The following is a 25,742-nucleotide window of genomic DNA, read 5'->3' as shown; positions in this document are numbered from 1 at the left end:
CTACATTACTACAGATGACAGTGTTGCTTTATAAAGCTTATGCTACTACATTAGAAGGATCCCCTTTCCTCCAGTTTCTAACAAGATTCTCCCCACTTTCCTTTAAGCCCTTCCTGGCAACCTCACCAAAAAACATGAGACTACAGTTTCTCCAAGATACTTTAGGTTTACACTGACAGTGTCTTCAATGTCCATTCACCTTTCATCCACTACCAAGTTCTAAAGCCATGCCCACTTAAAATATTTGTCGCTGGGCACCACGGCTCCTATGGGATTGTTCCCAAAGCAATCCCAGCACTTTGGGAGGCCAAGGCAGGAGGATCACTTAAGCCTAGGAGTTTGAGACCACCCCTGGGCAACACAGTAAGACCGCATCTCTACAAGAAACAAAAGAATTAGCTGGGCGTGGTGGTGCACACTTGTACTCCCAGCTACTTGGGAGACTGATATGGGAAGACTGCTTTAGCCCAGGAGGTCAAGCCTGCAGTGAGCTGTGATAGCATCACTGCACTCCAGCCTGGGCAATAGCACAAGACCCTAGCTCACAAAAAAAATTGTTGACATCACTTGTCTTACTTCATTTGAACTGCTATATCAGAATAACATAGATGGGTGGCTTATAAACAATATAAATTTATTTCTCATAGTTCTGGAGGCTGGGAAGCCCAAGATGCAGGTGCCAGCAGATTTAGTGTCCAGTGAGGGCCCACTTCCTCGTTCCCAGATGGCCATCTTTTCGCTGTATCCTCACATAGTGGAAGGCGAAACAAGCTGTCTCAGGACTCTTACAAGGACACTAATCGTATTCATGACAGCTGCACCCTCATGACTTAATCACCTCCTAAAGGCCCCATGTCCAAATACCATCTAATTAGGGATTATGTTTCAACACAGGAATTCTGTGGGGACACAGTCTACTGCATCAATCAATCTCTAGTGCCAGTATCAAATTAGTTGTCTACTGTGTAACAATTATCCAAAACTTGTAAGCTTAAAACACATAGCTTAAGATTTATTATTTCACATAGTTTCTGAGAGTCAGGAATCCAGGAGTAGTTAGCTAAATGGTTCTGACTCAAATGTCAGCCTCAGGCAGGGATGCAATCATCATGAAGTTTGACTGGAGCTGGAAGAGGACTATTGGCTACTGGCTAGAGGCTTTGGTTCTTTGCTGTTTGGGCCTCTCCATAGGGATGCTCACTTGGCTAGCTCCTCCTGGAGCAAGTGATCAGCAAAAGTATGATAAAGATGGAAACTGCAATGTCTTTAAGAATCTGGTCTTAAACTTAACATTTTGCTGTTTTTTTATTGGTCACACAGACCAGTCTTGGCACAGTATAGAAGAAGAATGAATCCACAGGGCACAAATACCAGGAGGTGGTGGGGGCCATCTTGGAGGCTGGCTGCTACAGTGGCTTGGCAATTCCAAGAAGAGTCTCATTTACAACATCCAAATAAGGAAGGAAAGAAACAGGGAGGGAAAGGGGGGAACTTCTTCACATAACTTCTCTTTTCTTAGGGGGAAAATATTGTTCAGGGAGCTCTCCAATAAACTTCTATATCTCTTTGGCCTGAAGAGGATAAAACAGTTGCCTACGAAGTACAAAGGAGTCTAGAAAAATGAGTATCTGGCATTTTCTGCCTCAATCATAAAAATAAAGCAGGAAAGTAGGAGGTTGGTATGACTTTTGCATAGACAATCAATGGTCTGCCACAAAAGTTAAGTAAAAAGCATAGCAAAGATAAATGAGTCAATAATTAAAACCACATATTTTGAATATATATTTCTAAATTCCAGAAATTAAATGGTTTACCTCAAAGATATCTGAAAATTTGTTTTGATACAAATGTAAACAAAAAATGCTAAATTAATATTCCTCACTATAATTATATAGCAGTTTATAATATCCAGACTGTTCATATATATATTCTTTACAATAGTCTTGAAAGAAAAATAAAGCAAATATTATTATGTTAGTCCCACTTTACAGATAAGAAACATGAATCAATGGTATGACCATAGCTTATTGCAGCCTTCAATTCCTGGGCTAGAGTGATGCTCCTGCCTCAACCTTTCTAGTAGCTGGCCCTACAGGCATGCCACCATACTGGCTAATTTTTAAAATTTTTTTTAGAGATGAAGTCTTACTATGTTGACCAAGCTGCTCTTGAATTCCTGACCTAAAGCAGTCCTCCTGCCTCACCCTCTCAAGTAGCTGAAATTACAGGCATGAGCCACTGCACCCAGCAAAAAGTTATCATTTTTGACAACACTAATACTATAGTAATTTGCTTAACCCACTATCACTGACATTAGGTTATTTCCCATTTGTCACTCCCATGGTCAATCCTATCAAAATATTTTCATGCATTATTTTTCCCTCCTTACTTAGTTTATTTCATTAGGAAAAAATACCACAAATTGGTTGACTGGGTCAAAACATACATACATTTTTAGAATTTTGCTATATGCCGATTTCTAAAAGCAATTTAACATAGTTTAGTTAACTAAAGATGCTATCAGCATGAGTATACCATGAGGTTCGCCAAAACCTCACCATCCCCAATACCTTGCTGAATTCTTGCTTATTTAGAATGAAATAAAATGCTCTAATGTTCTCTTATTGTTTTAATTTGCATCTGATTACCTGTGGGATCAAACACTCCTTTTTGTGTTTTTTACTTTCTTCTTATGAGAACTATAAATTTATATCTGTATTTAATTTACTAGAGTCTTGAGATTTCTCTTATAAAATTTAATAAATTCTTTATTTCTCATAAACATGCTGTTATTTGGTTCAAATATTTCTTCTAATGTTACCTTTTTTATTTTGGTTTTACCAACATTTGTTTGTACAAAAAATGTTACATAATAATTCTATTCTATAAAATGTTCTTCAGCGTTTTGGTTTGTTTTTTTCACTCCAAAATGGAAAAGTTACCAGCTCTCCACAAAGTTGATAAACACGCTACCAGCTATAATACTTATTCTCCTTTTAATCAGCCTGGGGTTTATTTTGATCTATGATATTCAATTTAAATTTCATTGCAGAATTCAAAAATTGTACTTAACTAAAGATGCCCTTTTGCATGCTGCTAACTGCTATAGATAGTTGGGCAGATTAAGATAACCCAAATAATATGGAACTACTATAAATAATACAAATGCTGTGAATTTAACTATAAAATCTGCTACAGGAAATCTGTAAGGCATGTGTAAACATTACCTTAAAGAGACAAAACAGCTCCCAGACCCACACAAGGTGGTTATAACCTAATTGAAAGTGCTCTAACATTCTCTATTTTAGAAGATGAATGGGTCGTTCAGAAGGGGCACTGGTCAGTCATTGGCGTATAGGGCAGGGAAAAAAGTTACTGGGTTTTTCTCCTTTTTCAATTAATTCTTCCTACTAACTATACATTTCTCTTTTCAAGAATCATTTTCAAGAGGTTTTTAGCTTCCTGTGTTTGTTATGTGGTACTCCCGCTCTCCTTTATTTAAGAAGTTAATGATTTTAGTTATTTCTTATTTTATCCTAGAGATTAAACTTTTTCTCAAGTACACTCTGGGTGAGTTGTCTGGTCTCAGGGTCTGGATGTTTCTGATCTGGAGGTGAGACTGGTATTGATATGGCTGCCTAAGGCTATCTTGCTGATGTTATCAAATCTTTGAATCCTAATTCTTAATTCCTGTTAATACTGCAAGTGTCATACCTGTTCTCTTCATATTTTCATATAATTGCACTGAAAGGCTTAATGGTCGTATAATCCAAATAGAAACTCAATCTGCAAGCCTTTCACATGAATTATTATCAAGACATGCTCCTCTATTCACTATTTCTATTTTCTGGCTTTATTTCTTTAAAAAGTGTTCTGTTAAGAAATAATTAACAATAAGCTGCACATATTTAAAGTGTACAACTCAAAAAGTTTGGCCATATGTGTATTTACCCGTGAAACCATCATCACATCAACATAGTGAACCTCCTAAGTCTTTCCTGACCCTCTGAATTCCTTTCCTCCCTTCCCTTGCTGTCCCCTGTGCATTTGATATGCTTCCATTGCTATACTTATATTTTTCAGAATTTTTAATACGTGTAATATATTCTTTTTTGTCTGGCTTATTTCACATAGCATAATTGTTCTGGGGTTCATCCACTTTGTTACAAATATTGCTGAGGAGTATTCCCTTGTATAGATATACCACAATTTTGTTATTCAATTAGCTGTTGATAACCACTTTGGCAAACAGTTTCTTAAAAAATAAAAAAAGGCTGAGTGTGGTGGCTCATGCCTGTAATCCCAGCACTTTGGGAGGTCGAGGTGGGCAGATCACTTGAGGTCAGGAGTTCCAGACCAGCCTGGCCACCATGGTGAAACCCCATCGCTACTAAAAATACAAAAATTACCTGGGCTTGATCACAGAAGTAGCACACTTCTGTAATCCCACCTACTTATGAAGCTGAGGCAGGAGAATTGCTTGAACCTGGGAGGTGGAGGTTGCAGTGACCCAAAATTGCATCACTGCACTCCAGCCTGGACAACAGAGTGAGACTCCGTCTTAAAAAAAATAAAAATAAAAAATAAAAAAATCTACCTACCATTCCATTCCTAGGAATTCACTCAAAAGAAAAGAATGCATATGTCCATATAAAAACTTATACATGAAGATTCATAGGATCTTTATCTGTATTAGCTAAACATTAGAAACAATTCATCTCCATCTACACATGCATAGATAAACAAATTGTGGTATATTCATAAAGCGGCATACTACTTGGCAATAAGGAATAAACTATTAATATACATTACAGACAATATGGATAAATCTCAAAATACCTAAGCTGAGTAAAAGCAAAACAAAAAAAATGAGTATTTATTTCTTGCCAATTCTTTTTTTAATGCACCTGGTCACTTTACAGCCTCTTACTCTTTATGTTTTATAATTCCTATTTTAATTATTGAACATATTAAACCATGTACATATGTATGTATTTACACATACATACATACCTACAAGCTCTCGATCTGTTGCCCAGGCTGGAGTGCAGTGGCATGACCATGGCTCACTGCAGCCTCGACCCCCGGGCTCCAGCAATCCTCCCACCTCAGCCTCCTGAATAGCTGGGACTATAGGTGCACACCACCACACCCAGCTAATTCTATTTATTGTAGAGACAGGGTTCCACTATATAGCCCAGGCTGGTCTTGAACTCCTGGGCTCAATCGATCCTCTTGCCTTAGTCTCCCAAAGTGTTATAACTGTGAGATTGTAAGGGTGAGCTACTGCAACTGGCCATAACATATTTATTTCATGTAATGTGTATTTCTAATAATTGAAATCTCTATAGATCTGTTTCAGTTGTTTGCTGTTTCTGCTGACTCTTGCTCTTAGTGTTTTGATTTTTTCCCCCTTGCTACATTTTGTAATTTTAAAAAATGTGAATGAGCTTACTTGTTAGAATTTTAACTACAATTATTTGATGACTGCATTGATAGTACATTCCTCCATGGAATTCCTCCAAGGACGATTTTTTATTGTTTTTACCAGGTACCTGAGAGTATTACAGACTGAGGTCCAATTTAAATTAAAATCCTCCACTTGTGGAGTTTTAGAAACTATAAAAATGGTGTAAATTAAGGCCCCAAATTCAAGTGAATGTGAGCGGATAACCAAGAATTATTAGGGAAGATTGTAAGTCTACCCAGAACTGAGTATCTTTGCAAGACAGTCTCTGATCAGGCTTCTTACCTTATATGGGACCCAGGGATCTTTTTCTCTAGTCCTCATCCTGCTCCTTACACAAAGCTTCTATGCCAACAGAAATCCACGGATGCCCTCAAAGTATTCAGTGACTTCAGCACCTGCTTATCTCACAGGATATCTTATACTTGTTTTGTTTCTAGCCCCAGAAAGTTCCCCTTATTTTCTTAATGGGCTCATCCATTCATGTAAAAGGATATTTTTTATACTGAATCTAGTACTTCACATGGTTGGTGGAGGGAGGAATTCAGGCTCTCTAGTCTATCATACTGCTACAAATCAGTCTACCATTTCTGCAACTGCTTTATAAAATGTAAATACAATATTATATTTATTCCTGATACATTTTATTTTGGTATGTTGAGTATAGTCTACAGGTCTGTCAAGAGCACTTAAAATCTTGATTATCATAGTAGCTTACCTTAGAAGTTGTATATCATTTGCAAATTTGTTTAAACCTTCTTAGCCTTCACCAAAGTCACTGATCACCACAGCTTCTGTCAAAAAGAAAAGCTTTAAAATTAATTTGTAAAATCTTTATAGCAAATCCAACATATTTTCTTATTGCTCTCAGTTATATATTAAAATTCCAGTTGCAAATTAAATTTCCATTACAAATTACAAATTAAAACTCTCAGTTACAAATTAAATTTCCATCATAACCAAATACTAATACATCAAATTAAAACAGGTAAATTTTCATATCCCAATAACTTCAAGTGGCAGACCTTTCAAATAGTAGTATTGAACTGAATGAAAAATATATTTATCATCAAGGGAAACCAGTAGAAGTATAAAGCGTTGGGTTGGGTAAAGGGGGCTCTAGTACCTCTGAAATCTCCAACAGCCCCACCTTCAAAAGGAAGAAACATAATTTATTTAAACTAGTATCTTAAAGGTCAGTGTTTACAAAAAGGCTGTGTGAAGGCTCTCCTGACTGAAGGATACTTTCTTCCCCTTAGATATTCAGTAAAATTTTAGCTCTTTCATATTTCTATTGCTTCATAGCACAAAACATAGACGGGCACTGAAGGGTCATAAAGGGAAGCTTTGATAGGTTTCTTGCTTTTAATGACATCATGAAAACCCATACCTGCTAGATTTTTTTCTTTTCTACTTCATCACTTTTAGTTCACACCTTTACCAATTTCAGTCACCAACGGCAATTTCTGTAAAATCTATCTCCATCACAAGAGTGTGTATGTGTGTGCTTGTTTCCCCATCAGAAATAAAAGAAAACTTACACTTCTCTCCTTTAGCGCATTGCTCTTGCATGAAGAATGAATAAACCACTGATTGGGGGTTTGCATCTTTACGTTCTGAGCAGCAACTTAGAACGCTTTGCTCCTGATATTCTTTCTTCTCAGTATTTGATGGATATCCTGCAATAACGTAGGAAAAACAGCACAGGCTTTGGAGTCACATCAATCTGGGTTTAAATCTCAATCTTCTACTTAGTAACTGGCTAATCTGAAGCAAATTTTTAATCTCTCTGAACCTAGTGGGAAAATAAGATGGGTCTCAATGTATAGCTGCAAGAAACAAATGATATAGCATCTATACAGTGTCAGCAAAGTGCCCACCATATAACACAAACTCTATTATGTTAGCTTTCCTGTGTAATTTTATGCTTCATTTTCACTTTACTCAGCCAAAGGAATTTCCAGATTAAATTTTAAGTTATAGCCTTGATAAATTTTATGGTTTTGTCCAACAATTATCAACATTTTAGGCCAGGTGTACTGGCTCACACCTGTAATCCCAGCACTTTGGGAGGCCGAGGCAGGAGGATTGAGCCCAGGAGTTTGGGACCAGCCTGACCAATATAGTGAGACCTTGTCTCTACAAAAATAAAATTTTTTAAAATTTAAAAAATGAAAACATTTTTCAACACTTAATGCTTTCAAAATAGCAGCGCATCAATAATACTACTACTGAATATATCCCACCAAAAAAGTACATTTCAGAATCTATGTTATGGAGTCACTAGAATTTGTTCCTTTTTGTGTGTGGTTATGTCACCAAAATGTGATATAGTCGTGTAAACTTATTTCAGTTCCTTTTCAGATTTTTCTTTCATTCTACCTTTTTATTTAATCCCACTTTTGAATATGTACACATACATGATGATTTAGGGTTAAAACTACAGAAACAACTTCTATTTAGAGAAATCTCTCTTCTGTTGTTGACACCTTTACCCTGCTCCTTCCTTTTGTGGATAGACTCCATAATTTTCAATGCCTTTGTTTTTTCCACTTCCTAATGTACTCTACAGATCATTCTCTGTTGGTATATACAGACTTTCTCTCTTCTTTTTTATGACCTCTATGGAAAGAGGATGACTTGGAAGGGGCACCATCTACCTGGAGACTAGACTGTTGCACTGTCTGGATACACCTCAGTTTATGCAATCAGTTCTCTATTAAGGGATATTTTGGTTATGTCCGATCTTTTGCAAATGCAATATGCTGCTGTGACTAACCTCCCTTTGACTATTCTCTCCCATGCAGTTTATGCTTATGTATTCTTACCAGCACTGTATCAAAGTACCTATTTCCCCACAGTCTACAGGGCATATTGTGTAACTTTTGGATTTTGTTGAGAAACGCTTTAGCATAGTTTTAATTTGTATTTTTCTTTGTATGACTGAAGGTGGAATATCTTTTATTTTATTTTATTTTTGAGATGAAGTCTTGCTGTGTTGCCCAGGCTGGAGTGCAGTGGCACGATCTGGGCTCACTGCAGCCTCCGCCTCCCAGGTTCAAGCATTTCTCCTCCCTCAGCCTCCCCAGTAGCTGGGATTATAGGTGCTCACCACTATGCCCAGCTAATTTTTGTATTTTTATAGAGGTGGGGGTTTCACCATGTTGGCCAGGCTGGTCTCGAACTCCTGACCTCAAGTGATCTGCCCGCCTTGGCCTCCCAAAGTGCTAGGGTTACAGGTGTGAGCCACCACGCCCAGTCTGGAACATCTTTTATATGTCTGTCATGTGCATTTCTTTTTCATATCTTTGACCCATTTTCCTACTGGGTTGATGGTCTTATTCGCCTGGAATTTTAGGAAGTTGTTTTCACCAAGGAGGTTAGTTCTTTGTGATGTAAGTCCAAATATTTTTCTCCATTTTGTTGCTTGCCTTTTGACTTCGCTCATGGCATTTTTCACCATTTAAATACTTTTTTATTAATATAGTAGGATTTACCATGGTTTTTTTTTTTAAGAATGAGTCATAGTTATAAAATCCTTGGTTTACACTTTTATAGACTTTAAATTTGCTGTTCCATGGCTGTTTTGCTTTGTATGTTGCTGTTTAGAAGTCTGTTGCTAACCTCTCCTTTCTGTCTGGAAGCCCAGAGGAATTTTTCTTCATCATTTTGAAAGTCCAGTTGTTTTACTAGGACATGACTTGGAACTAAACATTCTGGATCAATTTTCCCAGTACACAATGAGCCTTTTCAACATGTAGATTGGAGTCATCTCTTATTTCCAGAATGTTTTCATGGATTGAAGCTTAACTATTAGCTTTGCTATTGTTTTTTTCTTCTTAGGAACTCTACTTTTACTTATCTTCTATATTAATCACTTTCTATTACTTTTTAACCTTTCTTCATTTAATTTTCATTCTCTTAGTTGTTTGCATACCTTTTCTCAATGCTCCTTATATTCAGTCCAGTCTTTTCTATGTACCTTGGAATTTAGCTACATTTTTTTCTTTATTTTTATTTATTTATTTATTTTTGAGACAGGAGTCTCTCTATATTGCCCAGGCTGGCCTCAAACTCCTGGGCTCAAGCCTCTCAAATAGCTGGAACTACAGGCATGCACCACTGCATCTGGCTTTAACTTCATTTTAAAAGCCAATTTTTCTTCTGATTCATTTTATTTCCTGGGTTCAGTAAATCCACTTTTCATATCTTCCTCTTTTTGTCCATTTGTTTTGCAGTTTTGAATTTGGATTTGAGACTTTTTATCTCTACAAATGCTAGTTTAAGGATATTTTAAATTCTTGTGCTGTAGTTTTGTGCTGTAGTTTTCCTTAGCGCTATAGTTGGATGTTTCAGGAAGACTTTTCATCAGCTAAAATTTTTTAAAAACTTTTTTCTTATTTTTTGTAGAGACTAGGTCTCACTATACTGCCCAGGCTGTACTCGAACTCCTGGGCTCAAGTGACCCACCCACCTTGGCCTCTCAAAGGGTTGGGATTACAGCCACTGTGCCCAGCCCAGTTGAAATGTTTTGACTATCGTTTTGTTTTCTAGCTAAAGTAACTTTATATAGATGTTGCCTGCCATCTTCTGTTCACCTTGAAGTATTTTATTTTTTATTTTTCCTAAACCAGAGATAGTTGTGTACAGGCAAAGCAAGGAATTTAGATGATTTAACTGGATTTCTTAGTCAATAGTACCTAATAAAGTGTTTTTTTGTTTGTTTTAATTAATGACTCCTTTTTGGGTGGGAGAAATGATTATCTATTTTCTATTATGTTTCACCAAGATTCTTAATTTCTACTACCTCTTCTCTTTATCATCAAGGCTCCAGGTAGATGGTGATCCTTCCAAGTCACCCTCTTTCCTTTCCCCAGAAGCAGTACTTTCCCGAGACTGCCTCTTTGGTCTCATTTTCTTTCAAGTCTCTTATTTCGTCTAATGGATCTCACACCTCTTCTCACTTCTCTATTCAGGGTGGGGCTTTCTCTTTCTCAGAATTAGCTGTATTCTGCTACCCACTAGGTCCCGCAACCTCTCCTCTTTTTTAGTTTCCACCTCACTCGCCACTTCTCCATGGATTCTGCTAGACTGCAGTGTTGATTTCCCTGCATGCCCACAGACATTTTGCTAGCTATTAATGTATGCTTACGTATCAATAAATTTGTATGGCTCTTCTCTTGTTAATCTACTGTTAGTTCAGTTCAGCCAACTCAGTTATCAAACCTTCAAAAGGGAAATTTAAGCTTCCCTGCAAATTGCTGGTTATTATTTAATATTATTATTACTTTGACACAGGGTGTCACTCTGTTGCCCAGGCTGGAGTGCAGTGGTGCAATCACAGCTCACTGTAGCCCTGACCTCCTGGGCTCAAGAGATCCTCCGACCTCTCAGCCTGCTAAGTACCTGGGACTACAGGTGTGTGCCACTATGCCCAGCGACTTTTTTTTATTTTTTATTTTTTTTAAGAGATGAGGTTTCACCATTTTGCCCAAGCTGGTCTCAAACTTCTGGGCTCAAGCAATCTTCCTGCCTTAGCCCCGCAAAGTGCTGAGATTACAGGTATTAGCCACCATGCCCAGCTGGTATTATTTTTATTAATGTTCTACCTTGCACTTAAAAGTATGTTTAAGCTTCTACCTGTCAGTTTCAAGGGCTATCTTTTTGCTCCCAGCTAATTCCTAAGAGGCAAACAACCTTATTCTACTTCTCATTCACCCTCCTCTTTTCCTCCCATTTTTTTTTGTGGGTTATTTCTACAATGTCAGACCATGTAATATTTACATACTATTTTATCATCATTATCCCCATCTTTTAATCTTGATGCTACACACAAAATATATTCAATTTGCTCACCACCAGATCTTATGTTGAAGATTTTCCAATCATTTCCTGGTTGTCTGAAATCTGTTCTCTAGTATACCCTTCAGAAGGATTCATGGGAACAATTATAGCCATTTTCCTTGAACTATTTCATATTCATAAATGTTTGTCAATGCCCTGAATTCTTGAAGGGTAGTTTGGTGAGATAGGAATTATTTTATTTATTTGAATAAATACTTTCTTAATACCTGACATAAAATGTTGCCACCAAAAATCCAATCTGATTTTCTTTGCAAGTGATCTGCTTTTTATTTCCCTCATAAATGCAAAAAGGGTTTATTTTTTAAAATTCAGCAATTTTACAGGACCACATCTCAACGTTAACTGTTGTGGGTTAATTTCTCCAGGTTTACAGGGTGGCTTTCAACATATGTTACATTTAAACCTACTTTAATGTTAAGCGTTCTTGAATTATATTCCTAATAGCTGTTCTGGTCCATTGCTTTGGCTTACTTTATGTGTAAAATAAGTAACATAAAATTTACTGTTTTAAAGTATTCAATAAGTGGCATTAAGTATATTCAGTGTTACATAAACATCACCACAATCCTTTGGCTTACATTTGGGGAACTCCATTTATATTTATTCTGGCTCTCTTTGCCAGTCTTGTCACCTCTTGACTCCTTTTAAAAAATCTTTTATTTTCTTCATTTTCTATTTTTCTTATTGCACTTTCTGCGATGTATATGCTCTCTTGGTTTCTTTCTAATGTAATTACCATTTTAAACTGTCTCCTTTTTCTTAATCTTTTATTGAGTTTTGTCTGCTCTCATTGCACCATAGAAGGTCTAGCCATCTCGCTTTGTTTTTTTCCCCTGAAAACATGGAAAATGGTGAATTTTATTTACTTTTTTATAGTTTCAAGTTTTCTTTTAGATTTGGGGGTACATGTGCAGGTTTGTTACATGGGTATACTGTGTAATGATGAAGTCTGGAGTGTGACTGATCCTGTCATCCAGGTACTGGGCATTGTACTCAACAGTTTTTCAACCCTTATTGCATTCCTTCCCTGCATAGTATTCCACGGTTTATATGTAACCAGTCCATCCCCGATGGACACACAGGTTGATTCCACATCTTTGCTATTGTGACTAGCACTATGATGAACATATGAGTGCATGTATCTTTTTGGTAGAACAGTTTCTTTTGGATATACACCCAAAAATGGGATTGCTGGTCAAATGGTAGTTCTGAGTTCTTTGAGAAACCTTCAAACTGATTTCCACAGTGGCTGAACTAATTTACAATGCCACCAACCGTGTGTAAGTGTTCCTTTTTCTCTGCAGCCTCGCCCACATATATTGTTTTTTGACTTTTTAATAACAGCCATTCTGACTGGTGCGAGATGATGTCTCATTAAGGTTTTGATTTGCATTTCTCTGGTGATTAGTGATGTGGAACATTTTTTCATCTGTTTATTGGCTACTTGTTCTTTTGAGAAGTATCTGTTGATGTCTTTTGACCACTTTTTAATGGGGTTTCTTTTTTTGCTTGTTAACTTCCTTATAGATTCTGGATATTAGACCTTTGTCAGATGCATAGTTTGCAAACATTTTCTCCTATTCTATAGGTTATCTGTTTGCTCTGTTAATAGTTTCTTTTACTGTGCAGAAGTTCTTTAGTTTAATTAGGTCCTACTTGTCAACTTTTGTTTTTGTTGCAATTGCTTTTGAGGACTTAGTCAAAAATTCTTTCCCAAGGCTGATGCCCAGAATGTTTCCTAGATTTTTTTCCTAGGATTCTTACAGTTTGAGTTCTTAAATTTAAATCTTTAATCTATCTTGAATTGATTTTTGTATGTGGTGTAGGGTAGAAGTCCAGTTTTAGTCTTCCACGCATGGCTAGCCAGTTATCCCAGCACCATTTCTTGAATAGGAAGTTCTTTCTCCGTTGCTTCCTTTTGTCAATTTTGTTGACAATCAGATGGCTGTGGGTGTACAGCTCTATTTCCGGGTTCTCTATCCTGCTCCATTGGCCTATATGTCTGTTTTTGTACCAGTACCATGCTGTTTTGGTTACTGTAGCCTCAAGGTATAGTTTGAAACAATCTACACATTCAACAGCACTGCATGTGTAGATTGTTTCGGGCAGTATGGCAATTTTAATGATATTGATTCTTCCAATCTATGAACATGGAGTGTTTTTCCATTTCTTTGTGTCATCAATGATTTCTTTCAGCAGTGTCTTATAGTTCTTGTATAGATCTTTCATCTCCTTGGTTAGAGGTATTCCTAGGCAGAGTGAGTGTGTGTGTGTGTGTGTGTGTGTGTGTGTGTGTGTGTGTGTGTGTATGGCTATCGTAAACAGGACTGCATTCTTGATTTGGCTCTCAGCTCCAACATTATTGGTGTAGAAACGCTACCAATTTTTGCACAGTTTGTATCCTGAAACTTACTGAAGTTATCAGTTCCAAGAGCCTTTGGTGAAGTCTTTAGGGTTTTCCAGGTATACAATCAGACCATCAGCGAAGATAGTCTGACTTCTTTTCCTATGTAGATGCCTTTTGTTTCTCTTGCCTGATTGCTCTGGCTAGAACTTCCTACCTATCTCATGTCTGAGCTATTCTTATTTCTGATTTATGTGGTTCTTTCAAAGATTTCATCTTTTCCTTAAATTCTCTTAGCTTATTCTGAAATATTTAGATTGTCATTTCATCTGCTTTGTGGCCACATTTTTGGGGTATGTTTTCATAATCTTATGTAATGTTTTATGGCTTATTTTGATAATTTTCTTATAATAATTTAGTATATATTCCATTTTGCCATATATTTATATAACTATATACTAAAAGGAGGTTCCAGGCTAGGTACCGTGGCTTATGCCTATAATGCTAGCACTTCGGGAAGCCAAGGCAGGAGGATCACTTGAGTCCAGGAGTTTGAGACCAGCCTGGATAACATAGAGAGATGCCATCTCTACAAAAAATTAGCCAGGCATGGTGGCACGTATCTATAGTGTCAGCTACTCTTTAGGCTGAGGAGGTAGGTTCACTTGAGCCTGGGGGTCAAGGCTGTAGCAAGCTGTGATCATGCCACTGTATTCCAACCTGGGAAACACAGCAAGATCCCATCTCTAAAGAAAATAAAAAGGAGGTTCCTATGTTACTGTATGGACATGCTGGAGTTTTAAAAAAAAATTTATTTCTTAGTGGAATCTGGTTGTTTCCAGTTTTGGCCAATTACAAATAAAATTGCTATAAATATTTGCAGAACAGCCAATATAGGTTTTCATTTCACTTTTCATCAGAGAAGCACAATCATCAAAGGGGAAATCAAAACTACAATGAGGCCGGGCGCGGTGGCTCAAGCCTGTAATCCCAGCACTTTGGGAGGCCAAGACGGGCGGATCACCAGGTCAGGAGATCGAGACCATCCTGGCTAACACGGTGAAACCCCATCTCTACTAAAAAAAACTACAGAAAACTAGCCGGGCGAGGTGGCGGCGCCTGTAGTCCCAGCTACCCGGGAGGCTGAGGCAGGAGAATGGCGTGAACCTGGGAGGCAGAGCTTGCAGTGAGCTGAGATCCAGCCACAGCACTCCAGCCTGGGTGACAGAGCGAGACTCCGTCTCAAAAAAAAAAAAAAAACTACAATGAGATACCCCTCCATACCTCATATAAAGGCTAAAAATTTTAACTGATAATGCCAAGTGCCGACAAGGATGAAAAACTACTGGAACTCTCTTATCTTGCTGGTAGATTTCAATCTAGAGTGGGCTTGCTAGATCATGTGATAAGGATATGTTTAGTTTTATAACAAACTGTCAAATTGTCTTCTAGGTGGCTGTACTATTTGCAGTCTCACCAGCAAGACTAAGGTTCCTCCTTGTTTTGTATCCTTGCCAGGAAATGTATTGTTTGTTTTGACATTCTGAGTAACAGGTTGTGTACTAGTATCTCACTGTGGTTTTAATTTGCGTTTTTCCAATGATGGTGGTTTTAATTTGCATTTTCCCAATGACTATTCTATACTTTTTTCATTTAACACAAAATGGTAACCACTTTCCTATGACATTCAGTAGTCTATGCCACTACCCTTTGAAAACGTTCCTTTTAAAAGACTGAAAAATATAATGATGGGATGTGTCATAATTTATAAAACCATTCTTCTACCATTAGATATGTTATTTCCAATTTTTCACAAGTACAAAATTACACTGTGATGATAAAGCTTTGATTCTATCTCTGCTTCCTTACAAGTTTCTTAGAAAAGGTCAAAAGGTATATGAACTTTTGTTTCTTGATGCATTTTGACAAACTGCTTTCTAAAAAAGTTATACAAGTGTAGTTTTGTACAAACAGTGACTAAGGATTTCTATCTCCCTATATCACATACTATATTATTTTATAGAGGTTTAAGAAATAATTTCATTATTTCTTTAATTACAATTGTTTTTCATGTAAGCCATTTGTTCTTGTTATCATAAGCATATTTATGTATTTTGTTCATTTTCTATCAAGGTATTGATGTTTTTATTTGCTGATTTCTAAGAGATGAGCACATTCTCCAAAGGTATAGATTACACTTTTCATGTAAAGCCTAATAGGCCTACTCTGGCAGCTTCCCACTCCATTCTTTATTCAACTTGAAATATACTTCAAATGAGCAAACATTTATCAAATGTCAACTGCATACACTTTGTTAGACTCCAGAAGGAGTCCTGCCTCCCAAGGAGTTATTTTGTTTCTCACATTATAAAATATGCATACATTAAGAATTTGAGTACAGCAAACCCTTGAACAATGGGGATTAGAGGTACACTCCCTAGCCCATGCAGTCTCCTGCTCCCCCAATAACTAATAGCCTACTGTTGACTAGAAGCCTTACTGATAACATAAAGAATCTATTAACACATTTTGCATTTTGCAAAATATAGAACATTTTCCCATCTGCAGGTGTAGCCGCAGCTTCATGAATTTTCTTTTTTCTTCTTCTTTTTTTTTTTTTTTTTTTTTTACAATGATCCTTATGTTGGATTCATTTATCTTGAAATGGCAGGCAAAAGCAGCTTCGGACCTTAATCTACAGTACATATGAAGCACTTAAACTGTTTCTTTTAATGTCATGACTTTTCTCTGCTTCCTGCAGGGACTTCCAGCATCACTAGAGGTACTTTGTATAGGTCCCATGGTGTTATTCAAGGTTTATGGTATTGCACTAATCATGAAAAATACATGAGAACGGCAAGATCACTTTACACTGCCATGCACAATTTACTGGAGAGATGAGCTGCTCACATGGAGATGATCAGCATCACAGGGCTTTTCAAGCAGATACTCACAGCACTTCACTTCACTACAATAGCAACCAGAGAGACCTACAAAATTATTACGGTAGTACAGTAAGTACCACAGTCATTTACCATGTACTGCAGTCATTTATGCAGTTATGGTTTCATACTGCATCCTTACACTTTACATTTCCCTCCACTACTAATGGTGCCAAGTACAATCTGCATTTGTGTAAGTTTTGGTAAATTTTAATTTTTTTATAAGAGATTTGTGTATATTTTATGGTAGTAAATAAAATACACCAATATCTACATATATTTTATGCATTCATATCTTTTTCTTAATTTTTTCAATATTTCTAGGCTACATGGCTCATCTGTGAGTTTTTTCAAACTGTCACAAATCTCCAAAAAAAATTTCCAACATATTTAATGAAAAAATGTTGTGTATAAGAGGACCCAAATAGGTCAAACCCATGCTGTTCAAGGGTCAACTGTATCGAGTAAAAAAAGACTGTGATTGAATGAAACCTGTCTATATTTCAAGGAGGCGGTCAGGTGCAGTGGCTCGTGCCTGTAATTCCAGCACGTTGGGAGATGGAAGTGGGAGGATCACTTGAGCCCAAGAGATCAAGACCAGCTCAACACAGGGAGACCCTGTCCCTACAAAAAAAAAAAACAAAAAATTTTTTTTAATTGGCTGAGCATAGTGGCACACATCTGTGGTCCCAGCTACTAGGGAGGCTGAGGTGGGAAGATCACTTGAGCCCAGGAAGTCAAAGCTGCAGTGAGCCAAGATCGCATCACTGCACTCCAACCTAGGTGACAGGGAGACTTTGCCTCAAAAACAAACAAAAAGGAGGAAGCTGTTGATCTAAGCCTCAGTTACTTTCAAAAGAATGTGGTCTGGACGCAGTGGCTCATGCTTGTAATCCCAGCACTTTGGGAGGCTGGGTAGATCACCTGAGGCCAGGAGTTCGAGACCAGCCTGGCCAACATGGTGAAACCTGTCTCTACTAAAAATAAAAAGATTAGCCGGGCACAGTGGTGGGTGACTGTAACCCAGTTACTCAGGACGCTGAGGCAGAAGAATTGCTTGAACCCAGAAGGCAGAGGGTGCAGTGAGCTGTGATTGCACCGTTGCACCCCAGCCTGGGCAACAGAGCGAGACCATGTTTCAAAAAAAAAAAAGTGATTTTTGGCTGTGGGAACCATTTCTACAGAGAGAAACGCAAAGTACAAAGTAGGCCCCAGGACTGCAAGTAACAATATAGGCCACAAGCACAGTATTTGAAAGGCACAAGTTACCCTCCTCTCTCCACAATATAACTGTCAGGAACCTAATAGAACAATTAAAAGCTCATGAAATCCTAATAGCAGTGATATAACTGTTACTTAAAAGTTTTTCCTGTGACAATGTAAAAATGACCTTTAAAAAATTAAGGTAGTGAAATAAAATCCTACTCCTACTACCACTTGCAAATATTGGGTCCCCTACCATAACACATTTTACCCTTCAATTTAAGCATGTACTATAAAACAGTAGGATGTGAAGCAGTCATCTTGGTCCACAAGATACAGCTGCATTAAGAATGGCAGAGCAATATGCTAGGGGCATGGGCCCCTGACAACCGTGTGTAGGAAAGCCACCTGATCAGCTCATATTTTTCCATTGGAAAAAATTGTATTAAGGCCACAATTATTTTTAAATTTCTCCATCACAGTAGCCAAACCTCTATCTTAAGTAACAGAAATTCCAAACTGAGGAATGTGGGCTTTGTGAATAATACAATGTCATATAAAATGTTTGGTTTTTTAAATACAGAATGCTTTGCAAATTTGCATGTAATCTTTGCAGAGGAGCCATGCTAATTTCTGTATAGTTCCAATTTTAGTGTATTTGCCGCTAAGGGAGTACTAAGATTTTTTTTTTTTTAATTTCCTGGCTCCTAGAAATAATAAAATGTTTTTTATTTTAAAACTTTTTTTTTTTTTGAGACAGAGTCTAGTTCTGTGTGCAGTGGCACAATTACGGCTCCCTGCAGTCTCAACCTCCTGGGCTGAGGTGATCCTACCTCAGCCTCCTAAGAAGCTGGGACTGCAGGCACATGCCTCCATGCCTGGCTAACCTTTTGTATTTTTGGTAAAGACAGCATTTTACCACGGTGCCCAGCTGGTCTCTATCTCCGGTGCCCGAGCAATCCCCCAGCCTGGGCCTCCAAACTGCAAGGATTACAAGTGTGAGCCACCACGCCTGGCCTAAAATGTTTTTTTAAAAAAGTAAAATAGAAGCTAAATTAAGGCAGTGACCGTGAGAGTAGAAAGATGAAAAGGAAAGGCATTTTGGAGACTGAAGCTACCCAGCTGGACAAAAGAAAAAGGTAAGGATTTGAAGTTTTAAATCTTAACCACATAGAAGATGACTGTACCCACTTTGGGAGGCCGAAGTGGGCGGATCACTTGAGGTCAGGAGTTCGAGACCAGCCTGGCCAACATGGTGAAACCCTGTCTACACTAAAAACACAAAAATTAGCTGAGTGTGGTGGCGCACACCTGTGGTCCCAGCTACAGGCACAAGAATCACTTGAACCTGGGAGGCAGAGGTTGCAGTGAGCTGAGATCACACCACTGCATACTCTAGCGTGGACAACAACAGAGCACGACTCTGTCTCCAGAAAAAAAAAAAAAAAAGATTTTATGTGCCTTCAAGAAAACAATGGCAAATAGAGCATTATCGCTTGAGGACTCACCTTAGTTATCTAAATTTTCTGCCTTTAAAATTTTTTTGTAAAGACCAAGGATTACGAACCTATCCTTAACATTATTTGTATGTTTAAATTGGATACAATAATAAATTTAATCCAAATTGAAAGTCAAGTTTTCCAGGAAGCAGATTCAACAATTATTTTTCAATTAGGCTAAAAAAAAAAAAAAAGGTATATCCACACCTCCCAATTACTGCATTCTTTTACTGACTCATTGAACAATTATATTATCTAATATATGAAGTGAATGAGATACCAATGTTTTAGCATTTGTATCTAAATGCTAAACAGCATTATTATTTAGTACTGACCTCCTACTGTTATTGATGTTTCTTACCCAGAATCTTTTAGCTGATCTTGATAACTTTTCCTGACATGTACTTTAGCTACCAAATCAACACCACTTTATCGATACCTGAATTCTTGCAACTTAGGTTTTATAAGGTTCTTCAATAAAAAAAGGAATTAAAATTTTGTTTTATATTTATTTTTGAGTTTGGGATCTCACTCTATTGCCCAGGCTGAGTGCAGTGGTTGGCTCCCTGCAGCCTCAAACTCTCATCTCCGCCTCCTCAGTAGCTAGGACAATAGGCACATGCCACCACACCCAGCTATTTTTTGGCTTTTATTGTAGACATGGGTCTTGCTGTTCCCCAGGCTGGTCTCAAACCCCTGGCCTTAAGGAATCCTCCCTCCTTAGCCTCCTAAAGCACTGGGATTACAGGCATTAAGCCATGGAGTCCTGCCCAAAATTAATTTTAAATTCATCAGTTAGGCCCGGTGCAGTAGCTCACACCTGTAATCCCAGCACTTTGGGAGGCTGAGGGTGGCAGATCGCCTAAGGTCAGGAGTTCAAGACCAGCCTGGCCAACATGGTGAAACCCCATCTCTACTAAAAATACAAAAATTAGCTGGGCAGGGTGGCTGGTGTCTGTAGTCCCAGCTACTCAGGAGGTTGAAGCAGGAGAATCGCTTGAACCAGGGAGGCAGAGGTTGCAGTGAGCGGAGATTGCACCATTACACTTTGCACTCCAGCCTGGGCGACAAAAACAAACAAACATCAATTATTTTGCTGTTTGTTTTGTTTTTTGGTATTCCTGATGGGAGATGTCTTTATCATGTATTGTTGATTCGGTTGTTCATCAGTTAATGCTGAATAACTGAAATCTAAGCTCAAGGCAATACTATATCGGCTTTCTTTTCATGCAAGTCAAAATGCTGAAATCTACCACAAAATACTGGCCTTTCATCAGCTTGCTCTTCAGATTCAATACATTTTCCCCTCAAATGAAAGGCAATGCATGCCGTCCACTACAATGCAAAAAAAAAAAAAAAAAGGGAGGAAGGAAAACAAGGTTAAGTCCTGTCTTCTTCCTCCCACCCAAAAAGAGCTCAGAAATTAAGGTGCTTTCCCTAACAAAGCCTCCTCCTGCTCCATGAAGTGACCAAGCATGTCATGGCAGACCCAGAGATTTATAACATATCGTTATCGCGGAAATCAAGATTTGACAAAATTCTTCCTTCATGTCCCGTTCCGCAAGACCACCACTTTCTAGCTTAAAACGAAGAAAAAAAAAAGACAGCTGCAGGAATGCTTGGCTGCCCGCTAAAGATCAATCTTGCCCAAACGCAGAACTTGACCCCCACTATTACCAAAGGACAGTCTCAAAGAGTAACCCCCGCGAAGAGCAAACAGTTTAGCAGCCGCTCCCTCGAAAATGACGGAAGAGGAGGTCTCTTTTGAACCTGAGAATAGTAGTGAGGCACTCCCCTTCCATTACTAGCTTTGCTTCTTTCTCAATCAGGCAGTTCATCAGCTAGTCTCCTTTGTCAAAGGGGGTTGATGGCCAGAATCTTTGTGAGACAAAGATTACTAAAGAGCTCCCCGGAACCAACGAATGAATGTTAAGGCATCAAAGACCCCGCCCAGCCCCCACAACGACCAACCAAAACCTGGGATCCCTACTATTACCACCATCACAACCACCACCACCACCACCACTCCTCGCTCTCTCTAGCCAGGGATGAGACTCAGGCCCAGGAAGGAAACCTATCCTTTCCGCAAGTGAGAAGGCGCTGGGTCTCCTCCCTTAGGCCTCTCCTCTACCCCAGTGTTCTTTCCGGATCCCTCCACTACGGCGAGACGCTATTTCAACCCCCAAGAAGCCCAGTCCCAGCCACACACAAAATGGCAGCCCCACACCTACCGGAGGAAACAGCTGCGCCACCACTCCAGTGATGCCGGCCTCTCGACTACGAGTAACTCCATTGGCCCAGATAGAGAGCGCGAGACAAGCCGAGAGCGCTAGCAGCCAAACGAGAGGCGGCGCGCTCGGGCGCCACTGCGGTGCCAGCGGTAAGCGCGCCGAGTCTCTGAGGCGTGAACCAGTAGGGAGTGCGACCAATCAATGGGCTCCAGGCCGGGTGGTGGGACGGCCGGCGTCCGACTCCTCCCATGTAGTGATCGCTTTAGGTGGGTAGGCCTGGTCCCCGGCGGAGGTTCCGCCGTGCCTTATCCCCGGTGGAGGCGAGGTGGGACTGTTGTGGTTGAGATGAAGGCTAGTAAATGGTGAAGTACTTCCCGGCCAGAGGGCACCCGCGCTCGGGAGGTCTGGGCGGCTTGGCGTCAGAGGAGAGTCCCACCCGCGGAGGAACCGAGCCTCGCCAACGGAGCTGGCAGAGCTCACTCCTCAGGTCAGGCGGGCAGCGTAGAAAACGCAGCGGAGCCAAGTGAAACCAAGGCACCGCCGTGGGTGACCCCCGACAGTTCCTCCAGCCGGGCGGTCGGAGGACCTGACAACGCCGCGGAGCCCTTGGCCGCCCGAGCAGGGGCTAGACCCCAGCCCTTGCAGCCTCCCTTCTCCCGGCACCCAAGTACAGTCCTGGCTGCAGAAGGGGCCGCGGGCGCACTGAGTTCTCAACCTCCATTTCAGCCTGCCTGTCTGTCTGTCTCAGGGTGCAGCCTTTATGAGGTGATTCCTAAGCTGCTGGGAACGTGAGGCTGTCAAAGGGGCGGCAGGAAACGGACAGCAGTATAAAACCCAGGAGCAGAACTTGAAGGTTTAACCACTAGCCCATTTCACAGGTAAGATTACACGAGCCCTTAAATACAGCAAGTTCAGTCATTCATCCAAGATAACTGAGTTCAGATTAGATAGTAACACTTCTAACTCGCTATCAGCCACAGCCCAATAAGTAAGTAAGGAAAGATATGTAAGTAACTGTGCTCTTTGGCATGTGGAAAGCTGCAGTGAGCTCTGTAAATATTAACGCATGAGGCCAAAGAAAGGAGTAACTTTGAAGAGGTCAAATGGAGTAACCAAAGCATAGGCTCTGAAACCATGCTGCCTGGTTCCTTATTTTGTGTCTGCCACTTACGGTATGACATGCCTTAGCTTCCTCATCAGCAAACGAGCTGCCAATTTAACTCACGTGACTGTTAGGGGGATTAAATAAGAACACGTGAAATACTTAGAAGCGTGACTAACCCGTGGTTCTGTCGTTATAATTAAAACGTAAGGAGCCGATAGAAAATGGTCAGTGTATTTTAAAGCCTATTTTAGAAACGAAGAGGGACCATACATTGAAGCAAAGCAGACTGGCTTAATTATTATGCCAAAATGAAAAAGAAGGGGAAAAAACTTTTTTAAGCCCATTTACTCTCTGAAATATTAACACCACAGTTGTCTCTGGATGATGGGATGGTGTTTAAATTTTCTCTTTCATACTTTATTGTATTTTGCAGATTTTCTCCAGGAAACATGTTTCACTTTTGCACGTTCAGTTGTTTTCAAATTTTCAGGTGTGAACGCTGTTGAGAGCTGCTAAAAAACAAAGATATGGGCCGGCGCGGTTGCTCAGGCTTGTAATCCCCACACTGGGAGGCTGAGGCGGGCGGATCACTTCAGGTCAGGAGTTCAAGACCAGCCTGGCCAACATGGTGAAACCCCGTCTCTACTAAAAATACAAAAATTAGCCGGGCGTGTGGTGGCGGGCCCCTGTAATCCCAGCTACTCGGGAGGCTGAGGGAGGAGAATCGCTTGAACCCGGGAGGCGGAGGCTGCAGTGAGCCGAGATCACGTCACTGCACTGCAGCCTGGGTGACAGAGCGAGACTCCGTCCCAAAAAAAACAAAGCTATGACCGTACGCGGTGGCTCACATCTGTAATCCCATCACTTTGGGAGGCCGGCGGGGCGGATCGCTTGAGTCCCGAGTTCAAGATCAACCTGGGCAATATAGTGAGACCTCATGTCTAAAAAAAAAAGTAAAATAAAACTATTACTGAATGTGCTTAAGTGGAAGTATAAATTGGTAGAACCTTTCTGGAAGAGAGTTTGACAATATGCTATAAAAAGCTTTAAAATGAACAATTCCTTTTTGAACATTTATATATACTTAATTTTTAAAAATTAAGTACACTTTTATTACAAAATTGATACCTTGTAGATGAAGAACACAATCCAGATTTTGACCTTGAGTTTTTTCTTGCGTGTCAAGGTTATATTTATCTCATAGAAACAGTTGAGTAGCTTTCCGTATTTTTCCTGCTTGGAAGTTCGTATATAATAAAAATTATCCGTTCTTTGAAAGTTTTGTAGAAGGAATGTTCCCTCACTCCTCTTCCTCCCTACTCCTGCTGGAGACTTTGGTACAGAGCTGTCAAGTGTTTTTTAATACTTACACCTTTTAATACTGTTACATATTCTATATAGGTGAATATATACGTTTGTATTTTTTTAGTGGAAAAATACCATAGTACATAATTCTGTAGCTTTATTTCTTGACATTGGTTTTGCAGCCTGTACACGTTATTTATAGGTCATTATGTTATTTATGGATCGTTTCTTTTAGCTGCTGCATAGTGTTCCAGTGTATGACTGAATTGATCTGTTAATATAAAATATTTCTCTTTGTCTCTTTTACTGGTCTTTTTGTTAAATCCTATTTTGTTTGATGTGTGCTGTATAGCACATTTTATTGCCATTCTCTTGAGAACATTAGGTTTCCAGTTTTTTGCCATACAACAATGCTGCAAGGAAAATCTTTGTGTTTTCTTGTGCACATGTACTATTTGTCAAGGATATTATACGTAAAAGTGGAATTGCTTGGTTTTAAGCTGTGAGCATTTTTAGTTTTAATAGGTCTTGCTAAATTTGCCTCCAAAATACCTCTACTAATTTACACGTTCCACAGGTAGTTTATGAGAGTTAAGTTTGTCTACAGTTTCCTCCCACAAGAAGTATTTTCTGTTGGGTGCAGGGTTCTATACATTTTTTGGATTAAGCTTGTTAATTTGTCATTTAAATCCTTTATACCCTGGTTTTTTGCCCACTTTATCTGTCAGTTTCTTGATTTGTTACTTTCTTATCAAATTGTGGATCTGTGCATATTCCTTTTATTTAAATTTTGCTTTATATATTTCAGAGTGATATTTGTACATAAAAGTTCATGAATATTAAATCTTACAGTGAATTGTTCTGTCAACATTGATTTTCATATTCAACTCTTATTTAATATGAATGTTTCTTCTTATAGTTGCAGATATGTTTTTTTCCAGTCTCTTCATTTTCAGCCTTGCTGTGACATTTTGTGTAACTTAAGTGGGTCTCTTATTTTAAAATATCATATCTAGGTTTTGCTTGCCATCCAATCTGAGAGTCTGTCCTTTAATAGGTAATTCACCTTTATTGTGATTACTGACATATTTTGACCTTATTCTTGTCATTATTTAATATGCTTCTCTTTGTATCTTTTATATCTTATTTTTCCACTTGTTTTTTGAGACACAGTCTTGCTCTGTCGCCCAGGCTGGAGTACAGTGGCATGATCTTGGCTCACTGCAGCCTCCACCTCCCGGGTTCAAGCACTTTTCCTTCCTCAGCCTCCCAAGTAGCCCAGATTACAGGTGCACACCACCACACCCTGCTAATTTTTGTATTTTTAGTAGAGATGGGATTTTGCCATGTTGGCCAGGCTGATCTCAAACTCTTGACCTCAGGTGATCTGCCCACCTCGGCCTCCCAAAGTGCTGGAATCACTTTTATTTTTAACTGGAGTTAGCCCCGAGTTTTCTTTGTTCAGTTTTTTTTTTTTTAGTAGATTAACTTTACATTTCAACACAGTTCTTAAATTTATGTTTTCCTAACAAAGTGTACATTTAGTCAGTATCGATATGGCCCCTGTAAAAAGAATTTAGCATGCTTCTGCTTTGCTTTCTGTCATCTTGAAACAATCCCTTCCATCTCTCCTCCAAAAAAGAATATAGTCTCTCATTATATCTTTAAGAATTTTTTTGTTATTAAATTCAGTTTATGTTTAATATTAATGTGTTTTACTCATTTATTTGCTCACTAATGCTGCTTATACCTCAGTGCTTTCTTATAGGGTCATTTTTCAT

General features: G+C 39.0%; 2 protein-coding genes across 8 annotated transcripts in view; one reads left to right on the top strand and one right to left on the bottom strand.

Moving 5' to 3' along the window:
- Nucleotides 1-21,642, bottom strand: part of CAB39L (calcium binding protein 39 like) — a 138,844-nt gene extending 117,202 nt beyond the window's left edge. For 3 of the 4 annotated variants that reach the window (XM_017873768.1, XM_017873772.1, XM_017873770.1), the window contains exons 1-3: nucleotides 21,552-21,642; nucleotides 7,009-7,146; nucleotides 6,186-6,261 (exon numbers count right to left, since the gene is read on the bottom strand). The gene's annotated coding sequence lies outside the window, so the exon portion shown is untranslated. Of the gene's footprint in view, nucleotides 1-6,185; nucleotides 6,262-7,008; nucleotides 7,147-17,110; nucleotides 17,194-21,551 lie in introns of those variants that run through there. The other variant, XM_017873769.1, reaches the window with a different exon arrangement.
- Nucleotides 21,643-22,004: 362 nt separating this feature from the next.
- SETDB2 (SET domain bifurcated histone lysine methyltransferase 2) overlaps nucleotides 22,005-25,742 on the top strand; it is a 51,672-nt gene continuing 47,934 nt past the window's right edge. For 3 of the 4 annotated variants that reach the window (XM_017873766.1, XM_017873767.1, XM_017873763.1), the window contains exon 1: nucleotides 22,337-22,429. The gene's annotated coding sequence lies outside the window, so the exon portion shown is untranslated. Of the gene's footprint in view, nucleotides 22,430-25,742 lie in introns of all 4 variants that reach the window. The other variant, XM_017873765.1, reaches the window with a different exon arrangement.

This window comes from Rhinopithecus bieti, unplaced genomic scaffold, assembly GCF_001698545.2.
Source record: "Rhinopithecus bieti isolate Rb0 unplaced genomic scaffold, ASM169854v2 scaffold_7398, whole genome shotgun sequence".
In the NCBI taxonomy this organism is placed as follows: Eukaryota; Metazoa; Chordata; class Mammalia; order Primates; family Cercopithecidae; genus Rhinopithecus; species Rhinopithecus bieti.
This window is presented reverse-complemented; position numbering and strand designations above follow the sequence as displayed.